At 53.1% G+C, this 14,420-nt stretch overlaps 2 pseudogenes; both read right to left on the bottom strand.

The window, feature by feature from the left end:
- Positions 1-6,505: 6,505 nt before the first annotated feature.
- Positions 6,506-7,662, bottom strand: LOC147341181 (melanoma-associated antigen 10-like; annotated as a pseudogene).
- A 1,618-nt stretch (positions 7,663-9,280) lies between these two features.
- On the bottom strand, positions 9,281-12,634 carry LOC147341182 (protein EOLA1-like; annotated as a pseudogene).
- Positions 12,635-14,420: the final 1,786 nt, after the last annotated feature.

Here is a 14,420-nt window from a genome sequence, read left to right on the forward strand (position 1 = left end):
TTGATCTTGGAGTAGTGGTCTTTAGAAGGAGACAGCCTATGTATTCCAGCAGTCCCCTGCCCTCTTGTCACCAGAGATATATGCTCTAGTGTTGCCCCTGTGAGGACTGCATGGTCCCGTCTCTTGAGGCAGGCTGATTGGTTTGGGCAGCCTGGTAGGCATTGCTGACCCCTGGTCTGCTTGGTTGCCAGGCCTTGCCTGTGCAGAGGCTGATGATCACTGGTGGGTGCGGTTGGGTCATGAGGTGTCTGGCTGCTGAGACCTGGGTGGTCCCAGGTCTAGTGCCAGCCCACTGGTGGGTGGAGCAGTGTTCTGGGGTGGATGGTTACACAGCCAAGGGTTCCCAGATCTAGTGCTAGCCTGCTGTTGTGTGGGGCTCATTCCTGACACAGCTGGTTTCAGGGTGCAGGGTGTCCTGAATCAAGTATCCTCCTTCTCATCTAGAAATCCAGCTCCTATGGGGTCCCGGGTCTGCTGCTTGCCTGCTAGCGGGTGGGCTTGGACCTGACATGGCAGGCTGTAGGGCTACAGTGGACCTGGGGCTGCTGCTTTTTCACTGTTGGGTGCAGCACAACCCTGGGGACCCCGGCTACAGAGCATGTGTTCCTGGAATGGGTGCCAGCCATCTGGTAGGCGGAGCTGGTCCCAGGGTTTCTGACTGCCTGCCTTGGTTTGCTGAAGTTGGTGCCAGCCTACTGGTGGATGGGGCAGGGCTTGGGCCTCTGGCTGCAGAGCTGAGGATCCCTGGGCTTATATGGGCACACTGGTGGGTGGAGCACCATCCTGGGCACCCTGGTGGCAGGGCCAGGTCCTGTGTGGGCAGGGGACTCCAAGGATCCTAATGCAACTGGCGTGCTGATGGGTGGAGCTGTGGCCATGCTCACCTATCTGTTTGGTCTGAGTCTTCCCAGTACTGATGCCAACAAGCTGCCTGGTGGGGCTGAGACGTCTTCCTAATAAGTGACAGGGAGGACTTCAAAATGGCACTTGCCAGCACCCGTGTCCTTTGGTAGAACGAGCACCCTCAAGTGGCTGCCACCAGTAGCTCTGCCCCAGGGTGAGCTCCATTTACCTACTGCCTCTCCAGGAGCTCTCAGAGATGAGCAGGTAGGTCTCACGCAGGCTCTTTTAAATTTCTGCATTCACACAGAGTCTTGGAGTGGCTGAGATTTTCTGTATGTACTTGAAAAGCAGAGTCTCTAGCTGCTAAAGCTGCCTGGCTCTCCTTAGAGTAAGACCCACTTTCCTTCAAACCAATGTTTTGTGGGCCTATTGTTCTGGTGCCTGACCTACAGGCTAGGTGCCCAGCGTGGGGCTTGGACCCCTCACTTCCTGGGAAGAACATCTGCAGTGGTGATTATCCTACTCTGCGTGCATTGCCCACACAGGGTACGGCTCTTGACTATACCATGAGTCTTCCCAGCTTACCCATCCTGATGTGGTTGCCTTTCTATAGTATATATAAAAATGTGTTTATGTATATAAATACGTAATTCTAGACACATTAAATTATAAATATATACATATATATATATTTCTGTATATATAATTATATTATTTTCATCACAGAGTACTGCTGAATCCTCAGTGCCATACTGTTCCTCAAGAAAACCATTGAGCTATCAATGGTGAGTTGATCACAATATCTCACTTCCATCCTTGAAGGAGGAGAGGACTATCTTTGCTGAAATTGATAGGTACACATTCTCGATGTGGGTTTCACTTTCCTGCTTGCAGCACATTGTCTGGTGCCAGTATTTGAGGGCTCACAGAATGCAGGACTGAGTGACACAGAATATTTCACAAAACTATGCAGGACCAAGAGATCCTCTAATAGCATACCAGGGGCTCAGAGGGCAAGTGGCTGTGAGATTCAAAGTCGCTGTCTCAGCCCCCACATTCCAGAAGCTGCTGGTGTTCTGGAGCAATGGAATGACCTCTACAAAGCACATGTGATGTGCACACTGGGATATGGGAGCCCATGGTGCTGGGTTGTCACTCTCCAGGGATCAGACACACTCCACATCTGTCATCCTTAGTTCCCCCACGAAGTAAGATACATGGTCCTTGAACCAGCATGTAGAGTGACCCCACTGATCACCACTCCCACGGACCCATGACCCCACCTACCATCCATCACTCCCAGGGACCCACAGAGAACTTGTACTTCCAGTCTCCCAAGAGTAGGTTCCATATTTCCACAGCAGGACTCTCCTCATTAGCCACATCTAGCTATTTACATTTGACTTCACATTATATTAATGTAGAAGGCCGGGCCCTGGGACACACTAAGCACATTTGAGTACACAATACCCAGCCTCATGTGGCTACCGGTTACCCTATTGACAGTGGTGACACACGACAGGCTGTTCCCAAAGCTAGAAGTTTCCCCCAGGAGGCACGATAGCAGTCCTACTGACCCATGAGCCATGGTACCCATCTGGGCACTTTGGGCTCCTCCTGCTAGGGGACCAGCACACACAGAGAATTGTCCCCATCCTGGCAGGCAGTGCTGACCTTGATCCTAAGGAGTGTGCGGGTTACTCTGGCACAGGGGGAACAGCGAGGAAACATCTCTAACAGCCAGGTGATGTGTCTTGTGTTCCTGCAGTGAAGACAAGAATCTTCTCTTGTGTTTCAGTGGTGAATTGACAAGTCCAAGAGCAAGGGTCTGAGAAGGGCATCGGGCCCAGGGCTTCAGAACCCTGAGGGACAAAATCTGTATTACCTCACCAGGGAAGCCACTGGAAATGGCCGAGGTCCTGGCTGAGAGCACAGGGGATTTAGAACGGATCTCGGGCAAGAGAGAGTGACCATCAATTGTGGTGCAGCAGCTGCTGCATCTGTGAGGGCCCAGCATTTGTCCAGTCTCTCTCTCTGAGCTTCTTTAGGAGGAGAGGAAACCAACCAGAATCCTCAAGGAGCTGTCCTCAGATGAGGTGATCTCTCCAGATGAAGGGAGTGTATGTCAGTGTTGGGAGGGGTGGATTATAGTGGATGCTGTGGTGCCACCCAGATCTCCTCCTTGTGACTAGCCCACTCATTTGCCCAGGGCCACCGGAGTTGGTGGATGAGGACTCAAAGCAAAATTCTTTTCCAGAATTGCCCTCCACTGAAGGGGCTGCCTCCCTGGGGGCAGCTCGTTGTGAGAGACTACTCACAGGATCAGTGTGGGGAGGATACAGTGGCATGACCCCCTCGCCTGGATTAAGCTGATCTCTGCAGGGTCTTCCCTTTTAATGTCTGCTTTCTGAAAATTACTATGACCACCGTGCTCTGAAATGGAACCAAAAGTGAACAACAGAATGAAATGCAAGTTAGACACAGAGACTTAGCCTTTGGAGGTTGAAGTCACGGGCAGGGGCAATCTCTGTGCCCTGTCAGAAATTCCAGGAGTATGACTCCCATGTATTTGTGTTGGACTCAATCACAAAGCTATATCTCAAGGCTTCTGTGCCCTGATGGTTATTTTGGCAAGTCAGATCATGTTGTTGTCCCAGTGAATAAATGGAACAGAATTAGTAACCATTTACCACTGCGATTGGAGAAGGCAATGGCACCCCACTCCAGTGTTCTTGCCTGGAGAATCCCAGGGACAGGGGAGCCTGGTGGGCTGCCATCCACGGAGTTGCACAGAGTTGGACACGACTGAAGTGACTTAGCAGCAGCAGCAGCAGCAACCACTACTATTATGGTTAAAGTATTTATACATCACACAGTAAGGCAGAGGAGTATGGATGGATGGACTCCAAGTTAGATGTTTTCAACGGTCCTCCTGTTTGCATTTCATGGGGCACAAGGAAGGGGCTCCAGGCTGGGTACCTACAAATGTTAGTATCCCCTGTGACAAGGGATAGGTCAGCTACAGTTGAGGCACTTACAATCAGCCTCCTGTTTGCTTTCTGAAATGAATAAAACAATACAGACAGCGTAAATAGCCAGTGTTTGTCTCTTATAAATACCTAAATGCAACAGTCATGGCAAGGACAAAGAGGGGCAAAACTTTGTTTGAGTAAAGGACAAAGGGATCTCCACTCCCCCATCTTTTGGGACAAGGGAAACATCAGACATGTGAAGCAAGGCTCCTTGTGGCTCAAAAGTCAAGGGATAATGCAAGACCATAATGAATCTTGCTCCTCATGGAAACCTTCACTTCGAGGTCCATCTTGGCTGAGGGGTGTGTACAAACGCAGGGGAGTGTCCCAGGGAGGTCAGGTGTAGAGAAAGAAACCAGATGATAGGCCTGAAGGAAGACAAAAATCCAGGACTGCCTCATATAAATGGTTTTACCGCCTCTTGACTGTGCTCCTGCTCACCAGGTGTGACATCCACACTCTTTCTCTCCAGGATTGCATCTCTGCCTGCTTCTGTCTCAACTAAGCCATTTCTTTATGTGCTCTCCCACTTGTTGTGCTATGTTTCTAATAATAAACTTTGTGCCTGCATTTACAGTTTCTGCCTCTGTGATAAATGCATTTTTCACTGGAGGCAATGATCCATGAAACAGTAGCATTCAGCCTCTAGCCCTTGCTAGTCTCCAGGCTAGGATTCCGGGCTCTCATCCAGGCTACCCAGGTTCAATTCCTGGGCAGGGAATTAAGATGTCATTTCACTCAACCACTCACTGCTGCCTCACGAGATCAGTGCCACTGGGAGGAGCCCAGGTCCTCACCTTGGCCCTGCATGGACAGCGCCTGGACAGAGCTTCCATCAATCAGTCAGGAAGGAGCCTTTCCAGCTTCTTGGGACCTCAGCCCCATGGATGTGGCAGCACCTTCCTCCAGAATGTCTTTCCACTGCACCCCAGATATCAGCACAAATGGGATGTTTTTTTCCCCAAACAAGATGCTATTGTTACTTATATGAAAAGTGTTTTTCTGTCTTTGTATTTAAATTGGTGAGTTGATCAGGTATTTATTCCCAAACTGTTGGAGGTTTACCTAGGATCCCATGTTCCCTGCAGGCAGCTTCCAGGAAGCAGAGGGAGGAGAGATGTGGGCAAGGACCTGGAGTCTCTCGCCTGCCCTGCATTGTGCTCGGTGCTCAACAGACAGCAGCCAGTAGGTGTAGCCTGCGATGAAGTTGAGGAGTTTTTGAGAAAGCCAAACGTGACTTGAATCTCTCCAACTGTTTCTAGTCACTACTCTGTGTTGCCACTTTCAAATGCAAGATCTGATTTAGTTTCCAAGGCTCTTGTGAACGTCAGGGAGGGGTCCCCCCAGCTCCCTCCAGTGCTCTTTCTGCCCTTCCCTCTGCAGTGATGCTGCCCACAGTCTCAGTGAGCTGAGGATGTGCCCCTGCCTCCTGATGCCAGACACAGTCTCCCCTGGGAGGCCGGCTGCCTCCACACGATGGGACTTGCCTGAGCACCTGCAAGGTGCCCGTAGGCTCCCCGACAGCCATGAGCTTCATGAGGGCAGGTATCAGGCAAGTGACAGTGAGAGAACAAGGGCAGTGGGAGTTTTATTCATAAAATCTAGCTAGGATATGCACAATGCCGCACTTTCCACCTCCAAGGAGAATGCTGAGGTGTGTGAATTCAAGTTCAGTGCAGATTTTGCCACTGTGGTTTCCATAACCCCTCCTCATCTATGGCTTTAGGGTCTGACCACCTGGATAAGCTCATCCATTAGGTTAAGTGCACAGCCACCAGTTTCAAAGAAGACACTCCATTAAAAGCCTACCAAAAGTTTGGGGGTGCTTAGCAAGACATCTTCAACTATATTCTCCAAGACTGAGTAGATTGTGCAGCAAACCAAAGTCCACTCACCACTCCCCATTTTGCAAATTTTTGGTGTACCTAGATCAAGCAGCATAAACAGGTGTCTAACTGTTTCTGACCACAGTGTAACATCCCTTCCTGCCCCAGGAATTTTATCTAGGCCAGAAGACGATCTTCTAATGTGTATGTCCCATTTCAGATTTTCTTCTCACCCATAAAACACTGTGTATAACTCTGGCTGCTGCCACCACCCAGGTTCATTACCATCAGCTCTCACAGGATGAACCCAGCTTCCCAAATCCCCACACCGCCCTTAAGCATCAACACTCAAGTGCTCCTCCTGGACCTCACTGCCATGCACCGAGTTGCCGTCTTCTGAGGAATTAGGGGACGTTTCTCCACCTTCCTCATGTGACTGCAGCTCTTAGATTATCACTCTAGGTGTTGGGGTGTCCTGCTTCTAGAGTGCCCACTGCTAACACAGGGCCTTCCAGAGAGGACAAGTTCCATGAAGGTTTGTGGAATAAGTGAGCCAGAGCGGGGCACTTATTAAGTCGGATCAGGCTTTTTGTGCTTTCTTAAAAAATAACTTGAAAAAATCCAGTTGAACAGAGATAGTTTAGCTGTATAAAATGACAGACAGGAAGTACAGAGGAACTCACCTCAAATACATTTTATTTCCTAATTCTTACTAAGTAGTATCATATTTCCAAAATAGTTATATTCCAAGTCCATGTAATCTTGTTCTGGATCACAAAATAAAATAAAGAGTTCACAATCACTTTTACAAAACAGCAAAACTCGTGTTCTTGAACTGGTGAGCACAAACACACTGTGATCAACGCTACTAACATAATTGGACACTGAAGCTCGTTAGGCCTTCTTTTAAAAGGAATAACATTTGAAAAATTTCTAAAGGAAACAGAAGTGGATCTCCATGTTACTGTAGAGAACAGGAAGCCAAAGATGCTACACACCAGTTCCCCCAACTCTCCCAGCCGTCACGACTGAGAAGGCTGAATGCTCCCTCTTCAAACACAGAGGGAAGCATCAGCCTCCCTTCCTACCCCCAGGACAAGCTGCTGGATGTGGGCCTGAAAGGAGCCTGGCTGCTGTTCTGGCTCAGGGCCCCTCTTCCTCCTCCCTCACACCTATGCCCACCGGGGTGGGAAGAACCTGGGACCCCTTCCATTGACCCTGTGCAGATAGTCCTTGACTTTCTGCTTGCTGGTCTCTGCATAGGCCCGGGGACCCCACAGGAACTCGTAATGAGCAGGGTGGCTGTAAGGCACCTGCCGGTACTGCAGGTACCCCGCCCGCACCCACACTTGGGTCAGCAGCTCCTTGGGCTCCCCATAGATGCAGTGCTTTATCCCAGCAAATACCCCCATCCTGCTGAGTGCTCCCCAGATGTTCTCCTCACTGACCCGGTCCCCTGCTAGGAGAATCAGGCTCAGGACCGTCACCAGGAGGCCAGCCTTTGGTATGCTCTGCTCATTCATCTGCATCTCATTGAGGGTGAGGCCCAGGACGGGGACCATGACATAGATGTGCTCTCTGTGGTCCACCTCTTTCATATCCAGGCCAAAGGCCAGCCGCAGGCACTGTGTGGCTTTACGGAAGACCACTGGGAAGTGGGCCTGGTTATCCCTGAGGACTGTATTCAGCATTTCAGCCTGGAAAATCGGCTCCTTGGTGCCATACTTGAGGAGCAGGAACTCCAGTAGCTGAGTCGTCATCCCATTCAGAGCCTGCTTGAGCAAGATCTCCGCATCTCCAGCGGCAGAGGAAGATGAGACTGGAGGGAAGGAGGCCAGAGGGGTTGAGGCATCCTCCGCCTCAGCCCCCAGGAGCTGTGCCTCCACTGGGCCCTCGGCCTGGATTTGGCCCTGAAGGTCTTCCTCAGAAGTGCAGAGCTCATTCGTCGGGACCACAGGCATGATGACTGGGGTCTTGTGCCCAGTGTGGCTGTGGCAGGGGGCAAATGGAGACCACTGACCTGGGAAAGAGACAGAGTGTAAATGGTCTCAGTTTTGAGATGCTCCATGGGTGGCTTTGACTGAGTCCACTTACTGGTCTTCCTTGAGGGCTGCTCTTGGGCGTTACAGGGGCGCTCCTCCTTGGTGGTCAGTCCCCTGTCAAACGAGAAAGAGAAATTCCGGCTCAGGCTGCAGCCAGTACAGCCTGAGGTTCTGGGCCTGACAAGGTGGGGGGATTAGGGCCTTTTGAGGTCCTCTCTGTTCTGGGATGGGGAGCCCCTGTGCACACTCAGGACACCCACCTCACCTTGGCACTCCTGTGACCTCAGAACACAGACCTCAGACCTCCACTTTTGCCTCCTGGTTCCTGGAGCCCCCGTGAGACAAATGGAGGGGGCACCCCGGGGGTAGACTGTGGCACAGACCTCGGCCTTCAGTGCTGGTATGAGGGGTTGACTCTGTGAGGTCCCCCCAGATCTGGGGTAGGTAGTCCCATCGGGACTTTACTTTGGGGTCATCTGAGTAGGACCTACCATCGGCAGCACCAGCTGCAAGAGACCAAAGCCAGAAGAGGGGCAAGGCCGGGTACAGGGGGTGAAGGGATAGAACCACCAAATCAGGCTAGGCCAATCAGCCTGCTATGGACCCCATCTTATGGAAGGGACAGTCATTAGGGGCCCATCTGACCCCTGCGGTCTCTCTCAGTGGTAGCTGAACCAGGACTCACCAGGGCCTGGCCTTTCAGCAGAAGCCAACCACAGGCCTGCCGGTTGGTATGGAGGGGAGTGGAGCCAGGGGCAGGTGTGTCAACCCATCCAAGGCCTGGCCCCCTGAAGCAAGCACCTGGCAGCAGATGGGAGCCTTTACAGGCAACCTGAAACATACTTTTCTGTACTTTCAGATAAGAGACAAGCTATGGATCCCATCTCCATCCCCTTTCCCCTCCCCTACACTGGGCCAGAGCTGCCTCTCCACATGACCTCTGTGACATCATGAAACAAGTAAGGAAGGGACTACTTAATTGGCTGCCTGGCCCACGACCCAGATTCTAGAATCTCCAGACAATATTGGAAACTGAGACCCTGGTCTGAGGCCCTTCTGCCCTGAGCATTCACTGCTTGGGTAGAGAATGCTCCTGAGGTAGACTGGCTTCCCACGAGGTGCTTGCAGCCCCACTGGCCCCATCAACTGATGGGGAGCCCACAGCAGGGGACCGCCATGATTCCTCCCTGGATCCAAACGTGGATTCTCAGGGGTGGCTTTGGAGAAGAAGGGTGACCAACCCGAGAGCCCAAGACAACCTGCCACCACAGGGCCCAAACCCAGAAACGGCCAACGAGGATGAGAACAATGCCGTCCTCAGGCTGTCCTTCCCTAGAAGCTCTGGGTGATGGTGGAGGATGCGGCCGTCACCTCTGCACTGGAATGACGAGGGAGACATGGTGGTCATCAAAGCAGATCTCTTCCAGACAGAGGTCCTGCAGTGCAGGGGCGCAGACAGGATCTTCAAGACAGACAGCATCAAGACTTTCATCTGCGAACTGAACCTGGATGGGTTCAGGAAAATCTGACCTTCGGGTCACTCTGTGGGGAAGAAGAGGATGATGGTAATGTAGAAAGCCCTTCTGGGGAGACTAGACTAGACAAGCTGAGTGCTGGACTGGTTTCATTTCCCAGGAGAACTTTTTTCTCGTGAGAGGGTGGTTAAGGAAAGAGGAGAAAGCAGGACCTGTCATGTTCCACCAACCCCCTTACAAAGGGTCCATAGGGGTGACTCCAGACCCTGAGGGGCCACTTGAAATCAGGGAGAGCCAGTAACACTTCAAGGAAGGCTGACCCTGAGGGACCTCTAGGGAGCACACTCACTAAGGCCTCATAAGCTGCCAGGAATGAAGAGACTGTATCTCCATATTTAGGCAAGGTCAAGACGTGGTGGGGAGGAGGGCAGTGAGGAATTGCTATTCTCCCACACAGTGGCTAAAGTGATTCATTTCCTTTCAGATCTATCGGAACTCCAAGTTTCAGAGAGACACCTCTCCTCCTGCAGGACATCTGGAGGAAAGGTGACCCCAGAATAAGTGCTTAGCCCTCCACCAGTGCAACAGCGACCCCAAAGAGAAAGAAGCAAGCTGTGGTGACCAGACTCCTAAATTCCATCACAATGAGTCCACCCAAGAGGCTGACAAGAAGGCCCAGAAAGGAATCCAAACAGCTCACAGAATGCTTGGCTGGTGCTCATTTGTGTTCTGTGGCCTTTGGTCTATGAGCAGTGTAGCTGAGGGGGCCAGGGCAAACCATCTCCCTAGTGAGCAGGGTGGGCCCAGTGGAGAGGGCATGTCCAGCAATGCCACGTCTGTACCCCAGCTACTGCAGGAAGGGATGGCGCAGGGGAACTGCCCTAGAGCCCCACAGAGTACCCAGGTTATGGTTTGGTGATGACTATGTACATCTATTATTCCATTGTGATGGTTGTCATTTCAGTTGTGGCCCCAAATGAGGCCCCTGAGGTGGATGAGCAGGAGGATTCCTCAGTTTACAAGTGTGCCCTCTGTAAGCAGTTTAAGGACAATCCCAATCCTTGAGCCGCCAGGTCCCTAGTGACACTCAAAAGCACTCTCTTGTAATAAAAATATGTATTTCTAGCTCTAATAAAGTACAGCAAAACTCCATGGGAATAAATAAAGTATTGAATGAGAACTGCAAGTCTGTGTTCTTTCTGTCTGTCCATGCTACTCACACATGGCACTGGGTGAGCCCGATGAGGCTGGAAGCCCACGCCCCAGGCAGGCCTCAGTCCAGTCCCCATGGTACCTTTTCATCTGAAGCAGTAGCATTTCACACATTCGGCCAAGAGTGTGGCTCCGGAGCCATGCGCTGAGGCCAGCCCAAGATGGGCTGGTCCCTGCTCCTTGCCTGCCACACAGCAGAAGACCCGGTCTGGCTCCTGACCATGGGAGTGTCACCTTCCATGAGTCATGCACCCTGAAGCAGAATGGGCTCCTCCTGGGTCCGCTGATGATGCCACAAGTTTCTGATCAGCAGCTGAGCCTCTCCAGACCCTGATCCAGGGGCAACCGCAAGAGGCCCGCTGGAAAGCAGGGTCACCCCACTCACCAAGGGCCTTGCAAAAACATGACTTCAAATCCAAACACAAGTACAAGTTTCCACAAGGTGAACACCAGCCCTTGTTGCTCTGCCCCCACAGCTGTATTTAGGAGCCTAACTTTGGATATGGAGCAGCCAGGCACTGTGTCCAACACACATGCTTTGTGAGCCAAGGGACACTTTTCAGCAGGGCAAGGGTCACCTGCAAGGACAGACCACGGCTGGTTTCTGGGCCTGCGGGCCTCTCCATGTGCTGGAGGCCTAGCCAGCTGCTGACACGCAGCCTCACCCCCGGCATTCCCCATCGGTCCCCTGGACACTGTTCCAATATCGGGGAATTTGGACCAGAACAGAGAGGGAAAAGCACTAACCGGTTTCTTAACAACACATTTCTCTCAAGCACAAAGACCCAGCAGGGCCAAAACGAGTGGTGACATCTTTTTGTAAAGGTACAGTCCTGGAGACTCTTGCTGAGCCCAGAGTCCTGGCCCCCAGCCCTGCACCAAGTGGGCAGCTCACTGCAGGGTGGGGCGGATTCAGACCGAACCAGACCAGCATGTCCAGGGCATGGTGGCGACCAGATGGTGTCACCATGAGCTGGTCTCTCGGTCACCTTCCTCTCGAGAGCCCAGTCTGGAGAGGCCTCCTGACCAAAGTGGGTCAGGTGCTTGGGATGTCCACCTGGAAGATGTCCTTCCTGGCCCTCCCCAGGACCGGCTGTAGCAGCCAGCGAGGGTCGGCAAGCGCAGTCAGGCACTTCCATTGCAGGTCGGGCAGCATGGCTTGATTCTCCAGCTCCTCCACCTCATCACAACCTAGGTTTTCTGGGCACAGCAAAGTGACCCCCATCCACGAGACCTGTGTGCAAAGACAGGACACAGAAGGAGAACAAGGCGATTCAAAGTCATGCCTGCTAGAGACTAAGACTGCATCACAGAAGAGACCCAGAGTGAACTGGGTCCTCTGGCTGAGCATTTCAGGCGGATTCACCTCAGCAAAGGGAACTCGGGGTAAGGCCAAGCAAGGGAGGGAGTGAAATGAAAGGGAGAGGCCTGGTGCTCCATGAACCCACCAGGCCATGGGCACCTCTCAGTCTGCCCACTGCAGGCTTCAGGGACAGAACAGGGGGGCACCAGCGGGGAGCCTACAGACATCAGGTCCCCAAGCGATTCACCAGCAGACAGAAGTTGCTGTGGGGCCTCACTCCTGTGGAGTCAGGGGACTTGCTCAGGCCCGGCTGCAGGCATTAGGGCTGGGGAACCCAGACTGGGTGCTGTTCTACCTCTTATGGTCTCTGCTGGGCACACCCTCCCCCCCCCCCCCCCACACACACAGAGGCAAGTGCCACAGGCAGACCCGGATATGCCTCTGCCTTTCAGAGCACAAATGGGGACTGAGGCCCAGAGTGGGGGTCAGACACCTCAGGCCACCATTTCCAAGCCCAGGGACCCTCGCTGCCCCTCTGAAGAAACCTCAGCCCCACCCCTCCTCCCCCTACCAACCGGTTCAACAGAAAACAAATGACCACAAGCTGGCTGAGATCCAGGGCAGCACCAGGGGCCATGTGGGCAGCGCGGGGCAGGGTGTCACTTGCCAGCGATCACTCCGTGGCCGAACTTTTCCCTATCTCGCAGCAAGGCCTGGATCTGGACAGGGCTCATCCCCAGCCTCTGCTCTAGCAGCTCTTGCCAGTCCACATCCTCCCAGTCCCAGTGCCCAATGTGGACAGCCAGGGTAGAGTGCTGGGTCCACATAGCACGGGCCACCACCACATCTCCACGGTCTTGACACCGTAAGGCTGTCGGAAGGACAGACAGCCGAACTTCATCTCCCAGGGCTCCCAGGACCTCACGTGGGTGTGGAAACACAGAACCACAAAGGCCAGGAGCCTGACACAGCAGCCTCCAAGCTCACAGCCCTGGGCCAGACATCAGCTCCACATGTCCGAGCATCCTCCAAGCCTGCTAATACAGAATATGGGGGAGGGGATGGGTCACAGAGGGCTGGCTCCTTCCATCCATCTCCACACTGTCCGTTGACAGGGGTTGGCAACCCAGAGGACCCATCCATCACATGCAGTCTGTGGGGAGGTCAAGAAGGAGGGCGGGGCAGTGGGAGAGAGGCATGTGGTGAGTTCCAAGACAGAGGGCCCTTAAACCCTGGGAGCAGTGAGGCAGGAGGGCAAGCCCCTAGGCTTCACAGCCCAGTGGCAGGGCTGTGGTCCTCTTTCAGCACAGACAGACACAGTCCTGGGCTTGGCTTCCCCCGGCCCAAACACTGCCCCCACCCCACCCCTCAACTCCCTGGCCCCATCCCTGCCCATGCTCTGCAGAATCCCCATCTTAGCCCAGGCCTGCTGAGCACAGATCCGTGCAAACCAATCTGGCCTTGGCCCTGGACGGCCCTGCCAGGTGTCTTCCCCATGCCTTTGGGAACCACGTTCCTTGCAGCCCTTCCCACACCACTGCCTCCACTGTCAGCAGATGCCCCAGCCCCCACCTAGAGCCTAGAGAAAGAACGAAGGAGAGCAGGAACTACTGGGACGGGTGCACTCTGTGTCACTGCTAAGGCCTGGAATGGCACCATGCAGGGATTACAGAATTCAAACCTCAAATAACCCACTATGTTACTCTCACATCTTTCCATGGCTGAGGAGGTGCCAGGGATAGAGAGATAGCCCATTACTGCAGGGGACTTGATCACATGCACCTCCTTCCTCACTTCTTTCCTTGTACCTGGAAGGGCGTCCCTGTTTACTGGAGTGGGGTGATGGCAGGGGAGCAGAGCCGCTGGCCTGAACCTCAGTAGATTCTCAGCACCTCTAGCAGGGAGCTTCCGTTTCCACGAGACTATGAGGATGGGGACGTAGTCTCAGAGGCACCCAGCATAGGGCATCCTGGGCCTTCTCTTCCCCAAGCACAGCAGAGCCACAGTTCTCACAGGCCCACGAGGTCCCACATGATCTGCCTCCTACCCTGGCAGCCTGCTCTCCTTGCCCCTGGATTCACCCACAATAGCTATGAAGGCCATCCTTCCATCCTTGGAACATTCCAGTGTGTTCCTACCTCAGAGTGTTTGTAGGGTGTGAGGAGTCACATTGTGTCCCCTCAAGTTCAGGTGCTGGAGCCTCAGTCCCAAGTACCTCAGCGTGACCTTACAGACAAAGGAAAGGTCTTCACAGAGCTGATGGAAGTCCAGTGAGTTCATTAGGATGGACCCTCCTCTAACAGAATGGCTGTCCCCATACAAATGACACATTTAGAGACAGACAGGCACACAAGACAACTCCAGGTGAAGAGGAAGCCCAAGCCCAGGCACACCCACCATGGCCAGCAATGCCCCGGAAGTGAGAGGGGAGAGATGGGACAGACTCTCTCCACAGCCCTCACAAAAGCCAATGTCAGTTGACACCTCCACATTGGCTGCTGGCCTCCTGAACCAACATGGTTTGTAGTTTGAGCCACCCAGCCTGTGTGACCCTGACATGAAAACTTTTCTCCAAAGAAGACCCTTTCTCTAAAGATGACACAGAATGCCAACAGGCACATGAAAAGATGCTCAACATTCTTAATTATTAGACAAATGCAAATCAAAACTCCAATGAAGTATCACCT

Source organism: Bos grunniens, chromosome X (genome assembly GCF_055505025.1).
Source record: "Bos grunniens cultivar Pamir isolate PY7600 chromosome X, Bosgru_T2T1.0, whole genome shotgun sequence".
Taxonomy (NCBI): domain Eukaryota; kingdom Metazoa; phylum Chordata; class Mammalia; order Artiodactyla; family Bovidae; genus Bos; species Bos grunniens.